Source organism: Mustela nigripes, chromosome 5 (assembly GCF_022355385.1).
Source record: "Mustela nigripes isolate SB6536 chromosome 5, MUSNIG.SB6536, whole genome shotgun sequence".
Classification (NCBI taxonomy): Eukaryota; Metazoa; Chordata; class Mammalia; order Carnivora; family Mustelidae; genus Mustela; species Mustela nigripes.
In genome coordinates, this window is record NC_081561.1 from 126,506,143 (window position 1) to 126,524,333 (window position 18,191).

General features: G+C 38.0%; 1 protein-coding gene across 5 annotated transcripts in view; it reads left to right on the forward strand.

Moving 5' to 3' along the window:
• AFG1L (AFG1 like ATPase) overlaps window positions 1–18,191 on the forward strand; it is a 225,986-nt gene that overhangs the window by 55,654 nt on the left and 152,141 nt on the right. The window lies entirely within an intron of this gene.

Below are 18,191 nucleotides of genomic sequence, written 5' to 3' on the forward strand. Positions count from 1 at the left end.
TACTGCTGTAGGCATATGGTACTGGCTTTACCATATCAAATGTTTCCACTTCCCGAATTGGTCATGTGACTGTTTCAGTATTAAATAAATTTAGTAGTATTCTTGTAATCATTATTAAGTTTTACTATTAAATGCAATATTTACTATCTACAGAGAATAAAATGTAAATAATGCTTAATAAGATTAATACTTTATAAAAGACTTCTGAGAACCATTCTGTAAAGCTTCCCTTTGTGCTATTAAATAATAGCAATTTTTGAAACTAAGGTTGAGAATTCAAAATTAAATTTGAAGAGAGACAAAAAGAAGTCCCAGATTTCTCAGATTCAGGATGTTCAGTAGATTTTTGTGAAGACTGAATGAAACCTAAAGGCCATCCTATCATTTTCAGGATGTGGGGATTGTGGGGGAAAGTTCAGCACATAGAAAAGGAAAATCAGGATGGTTAGATGGTAGGCTAGGAATATTCTTTGGTGGAAAGTATTTATGGAGGGCGCCTGGGTAGCTCAGTGGGTTAAGCCTTCGGTTCGGGTCATGATCTCAGGGTCCTGGGATTGAGTCCTGCATCGGGCTCTCTGTTCAGCAGGGAGCCTGCTTCCTCCTCTCTCTCTGCCTGCCTCTCTGTCTACTTGTGATCTCTCTCTGTCAAGCAACTAAATAAAATCTTTAAGAGAAAAAAAAAGTATTCGTGGAGTAAGAAAACTGAGGTCTCCATTTTAAGAATGTTCACTTAGATGCACTGGCAACAAGGCCTTTGGTTTGGAGGAAGCCGTGGGGAGGAAAGCATGGTAGCAAGGGTGAGAATCTAAGTAGTGGGAGAGATCTCTTTGCAGATGAAGGCCAACTCTTGGGTGAAGGGCACACTCTAACTGGAAAAGCCACGTGATGTGATATTTTGATTTGTGTTCTAGTAATTTCATTGTTCCTATAAAGTCACCAGTTAATCTGATTCTGAATTGTTTAGATTTTCCTTTTAATTTCAGTTGTTTTCCCACAAAATCTATTTCAGCCTGAAGTTCAGAGTTGTCCCTCTAAAGCTCTTCACTGGTTGCTTTCACATTTGCTGTTCCAGAAGATTCTCTATGAAGGCATCATCTTTGAAGGATAACTCTAAGAAGTTACTCCCTTTTAACAATATTAAGCCTTTCAAGAATTAGATATTTACCTTCATTTAATTTCTTAAGTTGAATAGTAAATGGAGTTTGCTTTATACATTTTTTTTTTTTAACTGAGTGAAAGCCTTTATTCTGAAACAAGAGGTGGTAGAAGAAAAACTGAGCAGCTGCAACCCATGCCCTCATCTCTCATGGAAATGTGGAGATACTGGGATCTAAACCCATGTTTCAAGCCACACTGCCATGCCAGGTCAGTTTCTCTAAGAGAAGACTGAAGCACAGCTCCAAGGCAGTCTATACCTCTTTCATGGTAACAGAGACCACCACAGGGCTGCCTTCAGTTGCCTTTGCCTCGGTGAATGACCCAAATGGCCCCACAAGTATTTCTTCCTGGACCACATTTTTACATGGCAACCAAAATGCCTTGTCCATGGAGCAGATATGAGTGGCAGTGTCCTTGCCTGTAGTTTTCTCCCATTCAATGTATTCACCAATGTATCAAGACCCATAATCCTAACACATAATCTGACTGTTCCCTTCTTCTGTTTAAGTACCTTCAAGAGGAAGTACAAACTCAGTGTGTTCTACAAGGTCCTTGAGAACCTGGTCCCTGCCTCTTGCCAGCTTCCTCAGTCTTAGTTCTCTGCTGTTAATGAAAGCACCAGCTGTGACAAACTACTTGAAGACCCTTGGCAAGACCACGACCTTCTCTTGCCTCTGGGTCTACCAAGGCTACCCCTCACTCTATCCTTTTATCTCATTCTTCTTCTATTGCCCACCTGGTAACCACATACTCCTTTAGGAAATACTTTGTTTTCTGGATATCTTAGGTCACAGAGCCCAGTTTACTGCCAGGTACAAAGTAGGTGCTCAATCCATGTTTGCAGAATACACGAGAACTGAATAACAAAACCATCCCTGAAGATTCACAAAACAATGTCTGCTGACTCTGGAGACTGTCAGTCTCTCTGCTGTCTGCCCATCTGTGTGTCTGTGTGAGAGTGTTGGTGTCTCTATGGGTGTCTATATTAATTTGTCTCTCTGTGGATGTGTCCGGATTCTCATTCCCTCTGTAGCATCAGTTCTTTGATAATCCAGGAGAAGCCTGGAAGGTCACTTTAATTCCTCAAATTCGGAACCTCAACCAGGTTCAGAATGAGGGATGTTTTCACTTTTTTTCTTTTTTTTTTTTTGATGAATTCCAGACTGGTTTGAGAATTATGCTTTTGTCTTGGACATCCACCTGAGCTAGTAGTGGACTGGAATAGATCCCACCTAGTATAACTTTGTCCAAGCCAGTCTGGAATCAGAATATTAGTAGGAGTGAGTTAACATGGAAGATTGGCTAAAGAAACTGCCTCCTGTCATTTGTCTCTTAGTGGCACATACAGACACTTATAAATGCTTGTTGCTTGAATGCGTGAGGCATTAAAAAGTCATTTGCATCTTCAGACTCTGTTACAATCAGAAATTGAGCCATTTTGAACACTAGTTCGTTTAAGCTCACCCACTATACACACTTGCTAGTTATTTAGATACTTTAATAGGCTTAATTATACTAGTAAACTGAACAAATTGGTGTACTTTAGGTTATGAAGGTTCTTTTGCAATTCAGCTGAAGGCATTTATTTAAAAGAAGATTTTTATTTAAAGAGAACTAACATATAGTTCAGTCTTTTAGTTTTTAAAGATCTTCTTAGAACCCTGAAGTGATCTACTTTTATCAGAAAGTGGTCTATGTTGAGAATGATATAATGCTAGTTTTTAAAAGATGTAATTATGCTCAGCATTCCAGCTGGAATCATTGTCTCTGATGCTATCATTTTTGGAGATAATAATGGAATGATGAGGGGAGTGGGGGGAAACAGGAAAAGTGGTATTCCTGCATTTTAAACAAATTGAAAACAACTCTTTTTATTTTAAAGCACCACCCTTATTATCTAATTGTCCTAATGGAAATTATGCTGGAGTAGCAGGTGGATAGTAACCCAGAAAGGTGGAGGACATGCTGTTTCAATTTATGAGTTTGATGGGAGTCACCTTGGATTACTTTTTAATGCTGAAATGTTAATATAAGGAATAAAACACAAGTTAAAATGATTAAATCAAAATATTCCGAATGAGGATGACAAATGTTTACTTTGTAGCGGTTAAAGGAATACTTTTGGCAACAGTTTCAAAAGCACTCATCTGAAATGTAAATATGCAGATACTTTTAGAATAATTTTAGACTTGATTCAAAAGTGAAAGCAATTCACCAAAAAAGTAAAAGCAATTTAGTAGTTAATCACCACATTTTCCCCCAACTTTAAAAAATTTTAAATATATATTTTGTTATCTAAATTCATTAATTAACATAAAATGTATTATTAATTTCAGAGGTAGAGGTCAGTGATTCTTCAGTCTTAAATAATACCCAGTGCTTATTACATCACATGCCCTCCTTAATGTTCATTGCTCAGTAATCCCCCCTCCCTTCCAGCAACCCTCAGTTTGTTTCCCATGATTAAGAGTTCTCTTATGGTTTATCTCCCTCTCTGATTTTGTCTTGTTTCATTTTTTTTTTCTCTTCCTCTATGATCTTCTGTTTTGTTTCTTAAATCCTACATATGAGTGAAATCATCTAATTGTCTTTCTCTGACTTATTTTGCTAAATAACACCCTTTAGTTCCATCTAGTTCTGTCCACATCACTGCAAATGGCAAGATTTCATTTCTTTTGATGGCCGAGTAATATTCCATTACTCATTACTGTGTATGTGTCTGTGTATAAATATATATATACTGCATAGTATTTGTCTCTTTCCTCTGTTGATGGACATCTGGGCTCTTTCAATATTTTAGCTATTGTGGACATTGCTGCTATAAACATTGGGGTATATGTGTCCCTTTAGATCACTACATTTTTATCTTTGGGGTAAATTCTAGTAGAGCAATTGCTGGGTCATAGGGTAGCTCTGTTTTCAACTTTTTGAGGACCCTCCATAGTGTTTTCCAGAGTGTGTGCACCAGCTTGCATTCCCACCAACAGTGTAGGAGGGTTTCCTTTTCTCTGCATCCTTGCCAATGTCTGTCATTTCCTGAGTGGTTAATTTAAGCCATTCTGACTAGTGTGAGGTGGGATCTCATTTTGATTTATATCTTCCTGATGCCAAGTGACATTGAACATTTTTTTCATGTGTCTGTTGGTCATTTGTATTTCTTTCCTGGAGAAATGTCTGTTCATGTCTTCTTCCCATTTCTTGACTGGATTATTTGTTTTTTGGGTGTTGAGTTTGGTAAGTTCTTTATAAATCTTGGAACTAGCCCTTTATCTTATAAGACATTTGCAAATAATCTTCTGCCATTCTGTCATTGTCTTTTGGTTTTGTCGACTGTTTCCCTTTGCTGTGCAAAAGCTTTTTATCTTGATAAAGTCCAATAGGTCATTTTTGCCTTTGTTTCCCTTGCCTTTGGAGATGTGTCTAGTAAGAAGTTGCTGTGGCTGAGGTCACAGAGTTTGCTGCTTGAATTCTCCTCTAGGACTGTGATGGATTCCTGTCTCACATTTAGGTCTTTCATCCATTTTGAGTCTATTTTTGTGTATTGTGTAAGGAAATGGTCCAGTTTCATTCTTCTGCATGTGGCTGTCTAATTCTCCCAACACTATTTGTTGAAGAGACTGTCTTTTTTCCATTGGACATTCTTTCCGGCTTTGTCAAAAGATTAGTTGACCATAGAATTGAGGGTCCATTTCTGGGTTCTCTATTCTTCTGTGTGTCTGTTTTTGTGCCAGTACTGTACTGTCTTGATTACAGCTTTGTAATAGAGCTTGAAGTCTGGAACTGTGATGCCACCAGCTTTGTTTTTTTCTTTTTTTTTCTTTCAACATTCCTTTGGCTATTTGGGTTTTTTTCTGGTTCCATACAAATTTTAGGATTATTTGTTCCAGCCCTGTGAAAAAAGTTGATGGTGATTGCATTGGGTTTTGATGGGGATTGCATTGAATGTGTAGTTTGCTCTAGGTAGCATAGACATTTTAACAGTATTTGTTCTTCTAATCCATGAGCATGGAATGTTTTTCCAATCTTTGTGTCTTCTTCAGTTTCTTTCATGAGTGTTCTGTAGTTTTCTGAGTACAGATCCTTTGCCTCTTTGCTTAGGTTTATTGCTAGCTATCTTACAGTTTTTGATGCAATGCTCAATTGGATTGATTCCTTAATTTCTTTTTCATCTGTCTCATTGTTCGTGTATAGAAATGCAACTGATTTCTGTGCATTGTTTTAATATTCTGCTGAATCCTATGATTTCTAGCAATTTCGGGGTGGAGTCTTTTGGGTTTTCAACATGGCGTATCATGTCATCATGAAGAGTGAGAATTTGACTTCTTTGCTGATTAGGATTCCTTTTTATTTCTTTTTGTGTCTAAGGCTAAGGCTTCTAATACTGTCTTGAATAACAGTGGTGAGAATGGTCATCCTTGCCATGTTCCTGACCTTGGGGGAAAAGCTCTCAGTTTTTCCCCATTAAGAATGATATTTGCTGTAGGTTTTTCATATTATGGTTCTTATGATATTGAGGTATGTTTCCTCTATCCCTACACTGTGAAGAGTTTTAATAAAAAAAGGATGCTGTACTTTGTTAAATGCGTTTTCTGCATGTATTGAGAGGATCATATGTTTCTTATCCTTTCTTTTATTAATGTATTGTATCACATTGATTGATTTACAGATGTTGAACCACACTTGCAGCCCGGGAATAAATCCCATTTGGTTATGGTAAATCCTGTTGGCTAGAACCTTGGTCAGAATTTTGGCATCCATGTTCATCAGGGTTATTGGCCTGTAATTCTCTTTTTTGGTAGGGATTTTTGTCTGGCTTTGGGATCAAGGTAGTGCTGGCCTCATAGAATGAGTTTGAAAGTTCTCCTTCCATTTCTATTGTTTGAAACAGCTTCAGAAGAATAGGTATTAATTATTTAAATGTTTGTAGAATTCCCCTGGGAAGCCATTCAGCTCTGGATTCGGGAGATTCTTGATTACCGCTTCAATTTTCTTGCTGATTTTTGGTCTGTTCAGGTTTTCTATTTCTTCTTGTTTCAGTTTTTATAGTTAATATGTCTCTAGGCATGCATCCATTTCTTCCAGATTGCCTAATTTGTTGGCATATAGTTGCTCATAATATGTTCTTATAGTTGTTTGTATTTCTTCAGTTTTGGTTGTGATCTCCCCTCTTTCATTCATGATTTTATTTATTTGGGTCCTTCATTTATTTGAGTCCTTTTCTTTTTGATAATTCTGACCAGGGGTTTATCAATCTTACTAATTCTTTAAAAGAACTGGCTCCTAGTTTTGTTGATGTGCTCTGTTCTTTTGGTTTCCATTTCTATTATTTCTGCCCTAATCTGTATTCTCTCTGCTTGGTTTAGGTTTTATTTGGTGTTCTTTCTCCAGCTCCTTTAGGTGTAAGATTAGGGTGTGTATTTGAGACCTTTCTTATTTCTCGAGAAAGGCTTGCCTTGTTATGTATTTCACTCTTAGGACTGCCTTTGCCGCATCCCAAAGGTTTTGAACAGTTGTGTTTTTATTTTCATTTGTTTCCATGAATTTTTAAAATTCTTCCTTAATTTCCTGGTTGACCCATTCATTCTTTAGTAGGGTGTTGTTTAACCTCCATGTATTTGTGTACTTCAAAATTTTTTCTTGTGGTTGACTTCAAGTTCCATAGCATTGTGGTCTGAAAATATGCATGGTATGATCTCAGTCTTTTCATACTGGTTGAGCTCTGATTTGTGACCCAGTATGTGATCTATTCTGGAGAATGTTACATATGCACTCAAAAAGCATATATATTCTGATGCTTTAGGATGAAATGCTCTGAATATATCTGTTAAGTTCATCTGATCCACTGAGTCATTTAAAGCCCTCATTTCCTTGTTGATCGTCTATGTAGATAATCTGTTCCTTGCTGTGAGTGGGATGTTAATACCCCTACAACTATTGTATTATTATTGATGTATTTCTTTAATTTTGTTATTAATTGGTTTATATAATTGGCTGCTCTCATGTTAGGGGCATAAATACTAATTGTTAGATCTTTTTGGATAGACCCTTTAATTATGATACAGTATCCTTCCTCATCTTTTATTGCAGTCTTTGGTTTGAAATCTAATTTGTCTGATACAAAGATTGCTACCCTAGCTTTCTTTTCCTGTCCATTAGCATGATAAATGACTTTTCCACCCCCTCACTTTCAGTCTGGAAGTGTCTTTGCATCTAAAATGAGCCTTTTGCCGGGCACCTGGGTGGCTCAGTGGGTTAAAATAAGTCTTTTGCAGACAGCAGATTGATGGGTCTTGCTTTTTTATCCAATCTGATACTTGTGTCTTTTGATTGGGGGCATTTAGCTCATTTACATTCAGAGTAACTATTGAAAGATAGGAATTTAGTGCTGTTGTATTACCTGTAAAGTCACTATTTCTATGTATTGTCTCTGTTCCTTTCTGGTCTGCTACTTTTGGGCTCTCTCTTCACTTAAAGGATCTACTTTAATATTTCTTCAGAACTAGTTCAGGGATTACATTCTTTTAGTTTGTTTGTCCTGGAAGCTTTTAATTTCTCCTTTTATTTTGAATGACATCTTTGCTGGATAGAGTATTCTTGGCTACATATTTTTCTCATTTAGCACTCTGAATATTATCATGCCAATCCTTCCTGGCCTGCCAGGTCTCTGTGGATAGGTCTGCTGACAGTTTGGTGTTTCTGCCCTTGAGGTTATGGACCTCTTATTCCTGAGTTGTGTTTAGGATTTTCTCTTTGTCCCTGAAATTTGCAAGTTTCACTATTCTATGTTGAGATTTTAGCCTATTTTTATTGATTTTGAAGGGGGTTCTCTGTGCTTCCTGGACCTGAAAGCCCATTTTCTTCCCCTGATTAGGGAAGTTCTCTGCTATAATTTGCTCTAATATACCTTCTTCCCCCCCTTCCTCTTCTTGTGCAATCCCAATTATCCTAATATTGTTTCATTTTATGATATCATTTATCTCTTGAATTCTCCTCTATGACCCAGTAGTTGTTTATCTCTCTTTTTCTCAGCTTCTTTATTCTCTGTCATTTGCCCTTTTTTTTTTTAAAAGATTTTATTTATTTGACAGACAGAGCTCACAAGTAGGCAGAGAGGCAGGCAGAGAGAGGGGAAGGGAAGCAGGCTCCCCGCTGAGCAGAGAGCCTGACGGGCTTAATCCCAGGACCTTGGGATCATGACCTGAGCCGAAGGCAGAGGTTTTAACCCACTGAGCCACCCAGGCACCCCCATTATTTGCTCTTCTTTATCACTAATTCTCCCTTATGCCTCATTTATCCTAGCAATAGGAGCCTCCATTTTTTATTGTGTCTCATTAACAGCCTTTTTGATTTTGTCATGGTTAGATTTTAGTTCTTTTATTTGTCCAGAAAGGGATTCTCTAGTGTCTTCTTTTCAGGCCCATATAGTATCTTCGTAATCATTATTCTGATCTCTAGTTCTGACATCTTACTTATATCCATACTGATTAGGTCACTGGCAGTCAGTATTGTCTCTTGTTCTCTTTTTTTGAGGTGAGTTTTTCTAACTTTTCATTCTGTCCAGAGAAGAATGGATGAACAAGAGAACAAAATACTAAAATGGCAACAATGACCCCAAAGAAATATACACGAAATCAGAAGAGACCTGAAACTGGAAAAAAAAAAAAAAGAGAGAGAGAGAATATAATCACACAGGTGAATAGAACAGAGCAGTACAGTTGATCCAGTGTGTAGTTTGGTCTGTTTGTTAGAAAACTAGATCCCAAAATCATAAAGAAAGAAAAAATTATGTATGTAGAAAAATAAAATTAAATACATTGAAAGAATAGAATGTAACTGAATAAATGAAAATTAAAAGACAAAAAAAAAAAAAGGAGTATAAACAGGGGAACAGAACAGAGCAATACACAATATCCTGAGAATATTTTGGTGTGTTAGAAGAACCTACATCCCAAAATTGTAAAGAAAGAAAAAAAACTATACCTATACACACAAAACCAAAATTAATTACTTCGAAAGGATAGAATGTAAGTATCAAGATGGAAATTTAAAAAGACTCTAACAAAAAAAAGGAAGAAAAAAAAGAATATGATCAAACAGGTGCAGAGAACAGAGTAATACACTAGATTCTGGGTGTATTTTGTCTGTCAGAAGAAACTGCATCCCAAAATTGTAAAGAAAGAAAAACTTCTATATACAAAAATAAAATTAAATACAATGAAAGGATAAGATGTAAGTGTAAAAAAGAAAATTTAAATTTTTTTTTTAAAAAGTTGATAAAATAAATTGGTTGAAAAGGAAAGAGAACAAAATTAAAATTGAAGGACTAAAGAATCATGGGGAAAAATTCATGAATTCTATATACTTTTTTGCCCTAACGTTGGAGTTTTGCAGTCCTCTGGGATCAGTAAACTTGGTCTTGTCCAGATGTTCTTGCTGATCTCAGGGAGGGGCCTGTTGCACTGATTCTCAGGTGTTTTTGTCTTGGTGGAATTGCACTGCCCTTGCCAGAGGGGCCAGGCTAAGTAAGGTACTTGGGATTGCTCTATGTGGTTTTTGTTCCCTGAAGGCTTTCTGAGACTCTTCAGGGGATGAGAATGAAAATGGCAGCTTCCCAATATCCAGCCATAGAGCTGAAAGTCTGGGGCCCTACTCCTCAGTGCGTCCTTAGGGAAAAGCAGTCCCTCACTCCCATCTTCCTGGTCTCTGCGCTCCGTGAGGGTTTCTATCCGTGATCAAGGGTTTCTATCTCAGGCTTGTGATCCTGTTTAAAGTCTCCAAACCCTGCAAACTCCTGTGGTATGCACCTGTACCGTTTGTCCTTGGGGAATGTAGGGGAGGTCTTTTGGTAATTCTGTTGCTTGCTGGGCCCTTGCTTGGAAAGTGGTGGTGCTAACATGCTGGTTGGCAATTTATGGTATAAACAGAGCTTACTCCTGGGCTCCCTGATTGCAGCTGGTTTTCCCACCCCGTGCTTGGGGGCTGTGCTACACTCAGGCATCCTCAGTCTTTCTGTGTCCCCAGGGATTATGAGACCATGCTGTCCCACCTAGGAGTCTGCCTTGCTTTGCCACCTGAGCGTCTTTCAGGCAGGGCTGTCCCTCACAGGAGTAGACTTTTAAAGTTCTTATTTTGTGCTCAGCAGCTATATCACTTTCCATTGCTGGCTGATGGAGGCTCCCAGCCCCACCCGGGTTATCTATCCATATATCGCCTCAGATTCACTTCTCCACATCTCCTACCTTACAGAAAGTGCTTGCTTTTTAATCTCTGGTTGAGTTCACAAGCATTCCGAATGATTTGATAGCTACTAGCTGGATTCCTGGGATCAGAGGAACATATGGTCTCCTATTCCTCTGCCATATTGGACTCATCGAATTCCTTTCCCCATTTTATTTTGAAATATTGCAACAATACACTTAAATTCATGAATGATTAACATTTTGCCCCATTTTCTTTCTAAACATATATATATATATTTTCTTTAATTACCTGAAAGTTGCAACATAATAACACTTAACCCTTAAAGACTTCATTATGTATTTCCTAACTAGGACATCCTCTTTCATAACTGTGTTACTACCATTATCACACCCAATAAATTTAACATTGTTATAATAATATTATCTAAAATAGAGTTGCCTGATTCAGCAAAGAAAAATACAGGATATCAAAATAAGTTTGAATTTCAGATAAATAATACTTATTTAGTGTGTGTATGTCTCTTGCAATATTTGGGACATACATATACTAAAAATTATTTGATGTTAATCTGAAATTCACATTTAACTGGGCCTCTTGTATTTTATCTTGTAACCCTAAATATGAAGCCCACATTTAAATTTCATTAGTTCCCTAAATATCCCTTTGACCGTGTATGTGTGTTTGGACTCACACTTTGCATTTGATTATGTCTCATAAAACTTTGATAGAATGATTGGATATTTTTTATGTTTTATTTTTAAAAGATTTTATTTATTTATTTGACAGACAGAGATCACAAGTAGGCAGAGAAGCAGGCAGAGAGAGAGGAGGAAGCAGGGTCCCTGCTGAGCAGAGAGCCCGATGCGGGTCTAGATCCCAGGACCCTGAGATCATGACCTGAGCCGAAGGCAGAGGCGTTAACCCACTGAGCCACCCAGGTGCCCTGGATATTTAATTTTTAAAATATAAACCCTATGTTCAAAAGATTCTTTGGTGGAAAGTGGCTTTTATATACTGCCTATAAACTTCAAAACATAAATTTTACTAAACTCAATGGTTTGGAGTGTATCACCAAATGCATAATAGCCAGGACCCCAAACATTGACGATATCAGCACAGTTAATATTTTTTCTTTCTTAAGATTTATTCATTTATTCATTTGAGAGAGAGACCAAGCATGGTGGGGAGAGAGAGGGAGAATCCCAAGAAGACTCTGCACTGAGTGCAGAGCCTTATCTCATGACCCTGAGTCCATGACCTGAGCCACGAGTTGGATGCCTAACCCACTGTGCCACTCAGGTGCCCCACACCACATTTCTTTATTGGACAGTTGTTAGTTTAGCCACATTGTTTTAAACAATTTTAATGACATTCTTTTGATACCTGCTTTTCTTATCCTTCCTTCTTTGATTTAGGTTACTACAGTAAGTCTCCTAAACTTAAGGAGGCTCTCTGACTAGAGAGTTCTAGGAGTTTTAGTTTTTGTTTTAGATTCCAGAGGTAAGTGATATTATTTGTTATATGTCTTTTTTTTTTTAAATTTTATTTTAAATACTCTCTGTACCCAGCGTGGGGCTTGATCTCACAACCCCAAGATCAATAGTCACAGGCTCTTCCAACTGAGCCAGCAGGCACCCCAGTATATGTTTTTTTTTCTGCCAGATTTATTTCACTTAGTATAATGCCCTAAAGGTTCATCCATGTTGTTACAAACGGCAAGATCTCCTTCTTTTTTATACCTGAATAATATCCCAGTTATCCCAGCATATATATTTTCTTTATTGATTTTCAGTTGGTAGACACTTTGGTTGTTTTCCTGTCTTGGTTGTTGTAAACGGTGTCACAATATCATGGGGTGATGATATCATGCAGATATCTTTCTGAGCTAGTGTTTTGATTTCCTTTGGATAAATACCCAGAAGTGGAATTACTGGACAACTTTTGGGGTATCTTCAAAAGTGTACAGTGTGACCTCCCCAAAGGGGAGGACATTAAAATTCACTGCTATGAAAAAAAAAAAAAAGATTGCAACAGTTCATATTCTTACTAATTTATGAGCCTGCCTATCTCCTTACATTTTTTTTTTAAAGATTTTTAATTTATTTATTTGACAGAGAGATCACAAGTAGGCAGAGAGGCAGGCAGAGAGAGGGGGAAGCAGGCTCACTGCTGAGCAGAGAGCCTGATGTGGGGCTCCATCCCAGGACCCTGAGATCATGACCTGAGCCGAAGGCAGAGAGGCTTAACCCACTGAGCCACCCAGGCACCCCTCCTTACATTTTTGACAATACCGTATTCTCTCAGACTTTTAGATTTTTGTCATGGCAGTATTTCGTTGTTATTTTAAAACACACCTTTTATTGTGAAGGAGAATAAGTATTCTTTCAAATGTTTAAGCCACTTGTATTTGTTTTCTTATTGTTGTATAAAAACTCCTGTTTACTAAGGAAACAAATTCTTCTCTGTAATATTGCAGGATTTTTTCCTTGCCTTTTCACTGTTCTTAGCATTTTTTTTTTTTCCAAACAGAAATGCTTAATTTCTCTGCCTTTATTGTTTCTGTCCTTTCCATTATAGTTTTTGGGTTTGTCTCTTGCTTGTAAGACATCACACTTAAAGATTTTAAAAATAAATTCACCAAAACACAGTTATAAAGCTGTTGATGAAAAGGATTACAAGAGAAGTGAAACATTTAATTTGATGGACATGGTTCCTGGGAAGGTGGTAGAGGTGAGGACTGAGATCCAGAAATTGATGGAAAGTTACATAGGAAGAGGAATCATCTTTGTCACAGGTGGGAGAGAGGAGAAAATGAGTGCAGATATGGGTCAGATTGCAATTTCATATAATAATAGGAAGTTGAAGGAGTTCCACCCTGATGCCTTCTGTTTTTCTAAGAAGTAGGAGACACCTGCTGAAAGTGTTGGGGGGAAGTGTAGGATGGCTTGAAGAGGGCTGAGAGGGTTCCAGAGAACTGTTGTAGAAACAGAGAGTGAACTAACCAGTAAAACAGAATTATTGGCAATAGGAAGGGACTGTTGAGAGCATACACTCTGAAGGGCTTTTCAGACTTGTTTCAGCAATATTCTGAAGTCTGGGTGAACATGATAGGAAGGTTGATTTCTTAGTATGAGATTTTTCTTATTTTTAGCCATCCTTCCATCATTTATTTCTAATTTTATTATACTATAGTTGGAGTACACCATATTGACTATATCTGAAACGGTGCTACAAATGTATATTCTTTATGTGTTTGGTATAGTTTATTAAATAGAAAATAGTTTGAGTGCATATTAGTGTTGGGATCTTTGAGAGGGGTGTCTTATAGGGCGTGGTGTTTCTTTCTTTCTTTTTATGGTGCCTAGGTTTTGATGGGAACAGATATCAGTAAAACATGAAATTTGCAGTCTTCAGCATGAGTGAGTGGACCTTGTGATTAGTTACAGAGAGCTGGGCAGTGAGTGGGAACTCCCCTGTGCTCTGCCCTGCACCTGATAGATAAGGAAATGGCAGGTTGTTGAGTTGATATGGCTTACCCAGGGCCACAAAGCTAATAAGTAGTAGAACCAGCATTTTTGCCCAAATCTTTTGAGTTTAGTTCCAGTGCTCTTCTGCTCTGTTTTGTACCAGTGGAGATAGGTGGTAGGTTACCACTACCTTCCAACATCATCTTTAAACTTACCATCTGCAAAGTCTATAATATAGTGTCATTGGATCCTTACCAAGAATCCATTAGAGACAGTGCTGTCATCCTAATTTACTAATTCCCAAAGATACAATTAACATAACAAATCTTTTTTTTTTAAATATTTTATTTATTTATTTGACAGACAGAGATCACAAGTAGGCAGAGAGGCAGGCAGAGAGAGAGGAAAGAAGCTGGCTCCCTGCCGAGCAGAGAGCCCGATGCGGGGCTCGATCCCAGGACCCTGAGATCATGACCTGAGCTGAAGGCAGAGGCTTTAACCCACTGAGCCACCCAGGCGCCCCTAACATAACAAATCTTACAACTGTTCATTAAAGACACTTGTTCATGTTCAGAGTTTCAGGCCTTTGTCTTGCTTAAGTGTGTGCATTTTAAGGGTAGGGTGTGCATCAGAGTCCTGGCAGGAAACTGTTCACAGCAGATGTTTCAAATAAAGACTGAATCAGGATGACTACGTCATGGGCAGGGCAGGCCCAAGACAGCAGACAAGGGATAGAGGGGTAAAGAGGGAGCCTGGAGTGGGCTGGAGCTGTGGCGTGAGGCTTGATTGATGGTCCTGGAGGGATGCAGCTCTGCCAGAGACAGAGCACTGAGGCAGGGAGGCAACAGGAAGGAATGGCCCCATTTTTCCCTGCTCCCTCCCTTCCATCTCCCGCAAGTAATGTGTCCCAGGGCTGAGGCCATTTAGCAATCGGCCAGCTAGGTAGTCCTCTTGGGGTGCAGAGCAGGAGGGAGAAGACAGTGGGGGAGAAGCAAATGGAGAATGTCAACACTGAGGAATGATACCGGGTGGAGTTTTCTGAGGCCTGAGAACAAATATGAGAAATTAAAACATTAAGAAAGGAAGTTTAATGGAACTGAAAAATAGAGTAAATTGTGAGAAAATGTAAATTAGGAGCATGTAAATGATGTGGGTTCCTGTGTAAGTTAGTTATTTCGAAGAAAACTGTGAACTTTCCCTTCCCTGAATTCGCTACTATGAATACAGAATTTTAAAACTTCTTTAGGATCATGTTATAATCTTACTTGCCATTCAATTCTGATTTTCTCCCTTAAAATACAGATTTTTAAATCCCTTGACATAATTTAAATTATTTTTGGTAGACTGAAAATAAACTAGGAGAAAATTAGCTTACCTCTCGAAGTAAAAATACTTGGAGTATATATTCTTTTGGTTAATGGTATCTAACATGTTACAGTTATATAATTATAGTTATATAATTAGAAAATATATATGTAATATGTAGTATAATATATTTGCTAAAATGTTCCTTTCCAAGATAATTGAGCTAGAGTGGGTAAAACAGGAGATAGAACCAAATAATATTTTTTGGGACAGCATTGATTGAATTATCTCCGTGTCATCTTTATTTCTCAATCTTTGTTAAATTTTTGCCTTGAACTTCATTTATTTAGCATATATTGATGATATCATGTGAATAGTACTAGAGCAGACCCAGGACTCTTCTAACAAAATGTGCTGTGAAGAATTATGAATTGCTCTGACACTTCACAGAATACAGAATGTTGCTCTCAAAAGATTTCTAATACATAGAATGTACTTAGAGATTATGAGGTTCTATGCAAGTTTTCTAATTTGAACTGTTCTAAAATTATTTAAGAGCATAATGCTTTTTTTCTGGCAAGTTGAAAATAGAATAACCAGTGTACAAGAATGGCTCATATAAGATTTTTAAAACAAAACAAATTAAGAGGTTTTGGCAGGAGTAGAATCTGTTTTCCGTTGAGATTTAAGAATAGATGGAGAGTTAATGTGCAGAGGAACACAGGGAAGGCATCCAGCTGGCAGAATCAAAGCAAAGAAGATCCTTTTGCCTATACCATGGGGAAGGTTCTTCGGGAAAGGGCGTGTTGGAGTCAGGGCCTGGGTTCGCAGAGAAAGCTAAGAGGAGCAGGAAAGCTGGAGAGGTTTCTGAGATATGTTGGAGTGAGCCCACAGATTAAAAAACAAAAGCATTATGAACTAGATTATATCATAGCCTTTGAGAATGTTCCCTGGCAAAATCCTGACTGCTCTGGTTTGTGCCAAGTGGCATAACTTTGGCTTCTTTCTGCTGTTACCCTCTCCGAATTCTCTCTGCCCTGGCTTACCTTGGCTTTTGCACAGGTGTCTAGGAGCTGTTGCAGAATTTGAAGGTTACTCTTCTAAGTGAACCAAAATTTAGGATGGTTATTTGGGTTAATAATAATATCAGGCAAAGAGAAATTCCATTTTTTTTCTTCCTTGGAGTCCTCCATCCTCCTGTTTTTGGTCTAGACTTGATTGCTTTCTTGATTTGCTTGTGCCTCTGTGCTTCTAGATCAACCCTCCATCTTACCGGGGATTTCTTTCCAGGATCCTCTGTCTTACCTGGAGCCAAGGTGTTCCTATTTCTGTTGGGGAGGTATTTTTAATACCTTCTATGTATGGAATGCCAATTTTGCATTTTTGTACTTGATGGATAGATTAGATGGATTAGATTAGAAATCTTTGTCCCTCAAATCTTATTCAAGTCTTTATCTATTGTTTGTGACCTGTTCCCCTACCCCTTTGTCATCTTCCCCAAAGGCCACCTCAGATGTTTGTAGGATATTCTTTATATCCCTGGTATCTGAAATTTCAGGATTGTGACTTGGTATAGGTTTTATTTCCCTCCCTGTACTGGGTCCTTACTCCTTTCTCCCAATCTAGAAATCAAGTCCTTCAGATTTGAGAAAAATCTTGGCATTATTTCTTAGATAACTTCCTCCTGGCCTTCTTCTTCTATTTTCTTTTTCTGGAATTCTCTTTTTTTGTCAGATATTGGGCCTCCTGATGAAGTAATCCAGTAATATTCTTATATATTTCCATCTGTTACTGTTGCTATTTATTTGTTGTGTTTTTTTTTTAAGACATTTCCTCAAGCTTATCTTTTAATCCTTTTTCTGGAATTTTATTTTTTTTAAGATTTTTTAATTTTTAAGTAATCTCTGCAGTCAACATGGGGCTTGAACTCAAAACCCTGAGATCAAACGTCACATGCTGTGCTGACTGAGTCAGTCAGGCACCCCTCTGCTACCATATTTTAAATTTCAAAATGTTTTTTTGTTCTTGATGTTCCTTTTTCAAAATTGCATTTTGTTCTTGCTTTATAATTTTAATAGCTTCTTTTATTTTCCTCAGCATGTTAATTATATTGATTACAGTTTTATTTTTAAAAGATTTTATTTATTTATTTGAGAGAGAGAGAGAGAATGCTTGCACATGAACGAGGGTGGGGAGAGGAGCAGAGGGAGAAGGACAAGCAGACTTTGCACTGAGTATGGAGCCCAATGTGGGACTTGATTCCGTGACCCTGAAATCATGACCTGAGCTGAAATCAAGAGTCGGTCCCCTAACCAACTAAGCCATCCAGGCACATCAGATTATGGTTTTATTTTGAAGTTTTCCTTTTGTTGTCTGTGTAGTCTCTATTTCCTCTGAGTTTTAAAAAAATATATATATTTATTTATATTATTTACCCTCACGCATATGTGAGGGTAAGAGTGGGGAGAGGCAGAGGGAGACGGAGAGAGAGACACTCAAGCAGAATCTCCATTGAGGGTGCAGCCCGTCTTGGGGCTTGATCTCATGACCTTGAGATCATAACCTGAGCTGAAACCAAGAGATGGATGGTTAACCAACTGAAGTACTCAGGTGCCCCTGTTTCCTTTGAGATTTTATCCCCTCTGTACCCTTGCTCTGGTCTCCAATTTTCATCTTGGACATTTTTCTTTTTCTTTCTTTTTTTTTTTTTAAAGATTTTATTTATTTGACAGGCAGAGATCACAAGTAGGCAGAGAGGCAGGCAGAGAGAGAGGAAGAAGCAGGCTCCCTGCTGAGCAGAGAGCCCGATGTGGGGCACGATCCCAGGACCCTAGGATCGTGACCTGAGCCGAAGGCAGCGGCTTTAACCCACTGAGCCACCCAGGCGCCCCTTGGACATTTTTCTTTTGAAGTTTATATTGATTCTTATGTGTCAACTCCTTTTAGAATCTTTGCAGATACTAACAAGCAAACTGAAGGTTCCATCTTTTTTTTTTTTTTAAAGATTTTATTTATTTATTTGACAGAGAGATCACAAGTACGCAGGGAGGCAGGCAGAGA